The sequence below is a fragment of the Meles meles genome, chromosome 6 (assembly GCF_922984935.1).
Source record: "Meles meles chromosome 6, mMelMel3.1 paternal haplotype, whole genome shotgun sequence".
NCBI lineage: Eukaryota > Metazoa > Chordata > Mammalia > Carnivora > Mustelidae > Meles > Meles meles.
The window spans coordinates 60,343,777-60,347,162 of NC_060071.1; the positions used below are offsets into that span (position 1 = coordinate 60,343,777).

General features: G+C 40.3%; 1 non-coding gene across 1 annotated transcript; it reads right to left on the minus strand.

The window, feature by feature from the left end:
- Positions 1 to 705: 705 nt before the first annotated feature.
- Positions 706 to 807, minus strand: LOC123945372. The gene has a single exon (XR_006819205.1). It is a non-coding gene; the product is annotated as a U6 spliceosomal RNA (small nuclear RNA).
- Positions 808 to 3,386: the final 2,579 nt, after the last annotated feature.

Genomic DNA, 3,386 nt, shown 5'->3' on the forward strand with positions numbered 1-3,386 from the left:
AACAAGACCATAGCGTACTTTGAAAATGAACATTAGCCTTGCAGGTGTTAAATTAAACAAGGAGGCCAGTAGACTGAGGTGGTTCTAATACCTTGTACTAGGCTGATGAAGCAAACCAACCCCTAAGCCTAAAATGTGTCAAGGTTACGAAATCAAAACCTAAGGACAACCTGTCACAACCAACCATCCTGGCTTTCCCAAATAAGGCAAATGCATAAACGATAGCCAATTAATATGTTCTTGCTTCGCTTCCACTTCTCTTCACAAGTCTTTCCCTTAGCTGCTGTCAGCAAAGCACTCCCAGCCCCTGAAATTCGGTGCTGGCCCATCAGAATCCACTTCTGTTCCAATAAACTTTATTTTTTTAATATACCTCAGTTTATAGACAAAAGTCAACTTCTACCATTCATATTAGCTACACTATGAGTTAACATGGCACTTTTTTAGAAGAATGATCCTAATCAAATCTTTATTTTTATAGCTGTATAAATGTGATCCAAATGTATCCACCACTACTTTTTCAAAAAGAAACATTCTATAAATAAGTAAACCGCATCTGCTCACTGATGCATGTGTGGACTCCCTAGATGTCTCATTGGGCTTAATTATAGACCATTCACAGTAATACATTTTCAGTGTAAAGTGTAACATAATGTTAAGCCATTTTAGCTTTTGCCCATACATGTTGTACTTCTGGCTGAAAGTGCAAAAGAAAAATACTTCACGAATTTGCATTTCATCCTTACACAAAGGTCATGCTAATCTGTATACTGTTCCAAATTTAGTATACACACTGGCAAAGCAAGTCCAATATGGAACTTTTAATAAAAGTGAACATCAAAATACTTTAAAACAATGCTGCATTGTTATTTTGGGTGACTCAGTGGTCAAAGTTCTCTGTGGCTAGAGCACACTTTAGGCATTTCTTCTCCTTTCTCTGCATAAACATCCAATTATCTGGAAAACTTTGACTAATCAAATGGCTGGAGAGTAGGCTTTTGCTCCTCCATGTTGGATAAGCAGTGCGTCTCAAGGGCCTGGAGCTGATATTTCTGAGCCACAGAGCTGTAGTGACAATTATTCAATCTTTTTGAGAGACAAAGACCCAGTGTTCTAGCCCAGTCGGGTAAGGTTACTGTCCCTGCTTGGCTAACGGGAATTCATTTGCTCCAAATCCAAAAGGTTCCAGAATTTTAGATAGGGGAGCTAAAGGGACTCCATTTCAGAAAGGCTGTGTCTGTGTCATTTCTCTGCTAGACCCTGTTTCTGAATAAGCCAAAGAAGGTATGTTCCCACTTCAAGGGGAAAGCAAAAAAGTTCAGCTATCTCTGAGTTTTGTCCTAGGCCCCAAACACTCGATAACGTCTAAGAAGAGCCAGATCCCAAACGTGTTCCGGGATATAAGCTTTGAGCAAACCCTCTGGGGAGGCTGGCATCAACACCCTCTACGTTTGCTGGTTTATAGAATAACAATTATTGTTCATCTGACACTCGCCTCTGATTGGACCCTACCCTGGGTTCCTAAAGGAGCAGTATCCCAGACCCCTTTCCAATGTAAATCCCTAGCCTCCACCGATGACATTCTCTTTTCCTTTCCAGTTCTCCCAGACACTCCTGCTCTTCTCTGTCTGTCACTCACGTTATTCAATAAATTCTGCTTTCACTTTCTTTGGTTCATCTTTGATGTCTGTCCCGCATGAAGCCAGGGACTCTCTTAACTAGTCCTGCAGGCCCCTCCCCTGGGTCCTCAGACTTAGCCCGCCTGCATCAAATTCATTTAAGATATGAAAACAGGTCGTTTTAAGGCAATGGAGTTCTGAGTCATGATAAGCTGATGTTTCGAGCTTTTTCTGCCTCTTAGAACACACACATCCTGGTTTAAGATCCAAACCTCTGGACACAATTACGGTTGACCAGTAGGCTTTTTAACTGACAAATGATGGACTGATTTGGAAGTCAGTTCTTAAAGCCCCCAGAGAGCAACATGCCGATATCCCCGAGCTTTCAGCTCCTAGATTTTCTACATAGTTTTTACAAAAGAAACACCTCGGGTGTACGAAAGCTTTGTGTAATAAAATCTTTCAGAGCAGCCTGAAAAATATAACTCTTCCCCACCTGGATTCAGTTGTAGGTTAGAGCATATTTAATTTCAAGTCAATAGATTCCCTGCACATCAGCACTTAAGGGATTAAAGACAAGTCTAGTTTTGTTGCCCTAAATGTACTGTTATTGTTATCAATTTATGCAGCCTTGCAATAAGTTTTCAATAAATCTAAGATTAACTATTATTTTCTCGCCTATAAATAAAATATAATCATCTTAAAAATCAATGAAGGGAAAACCATCATATCCATTAACCTGGCTTAGAATCCCTCCAGGCCTTTGCTATGAAACACAGCGTTGTGGATCTTTCATTTTATTGAGCTATATCTCTTTGTATGGCAACCAGCAGGCAAAAGAAAAAAAAAATCAAATCTAAAAATCAAAGACTACGGTTTTTTGTTTTGAAAACCACTGAGGCAGGGGCTGAATATTCTTTTCTGCCTGGGGCTAATCCCCCCCCCCAATTTAATTTGCAATCAGATGCAATAAAAGAAAAAAAATAAAAAAGGACATTGCCTCAAGTAGCTAGTGGCTTTATTACCATCTCTACTGCCAGTCTCCACTTTTTATCACTTCCAAATCCTTTGTTTTTAAAGTCACCTGCACAACCCTGCAATGTTATAAACACCTTTAGTTGTCTTCACGAACTGTCAGTTTGTACCATCTGCTGTTACAATCTCAGAAGCAGTAATGCATGGGGGTCAAGGCCACTTTCTCTCAGGAAACTCAAAAACAACAGAGCCAAGTCATTTAGTGTTTTTTTTCTTTTTCCTTGTCAGCTTTACTACACCCTGGAGTGGACATTTTCCTTGCCTTTCAGTTGTGAATGTTCCTCAAAAGACGTGAACTTCACAATAAGGTAACCATACAAAAACAAGGTTTTATAGACAACCCATTATCAACTAGCAGAAGGGGGTGATTAGTCATCTGCTCTACTTGAAATAGATCCAAAAAATTCAAGCCAGTACTGCAAAGAGAGATGCATTTATCTCAGGATTCCGCAACTAGCACAGTCCGTCCTTAATGTGACCTGCATGTGCAGCGATCTTTGAAAGGCTGTAAGTAATTTCAAAAGCTAAGCCCTGAAGAGTTGACCAGCCCTCCCACCCACCCAGTATAGAGGACTTTCCCCAGCTCTATACCCCAGCCCCCTAGATGATCAATCCTTTTGACCTTACTTTGGACCAGAGCCGAAAAGGATGACCTTTTGTTGATTACTAAAAGTGGTCAGTTCAATGGTCAGTACTAATTCAACCACTAGGTCCAAATGGGTTTTCTAAAGT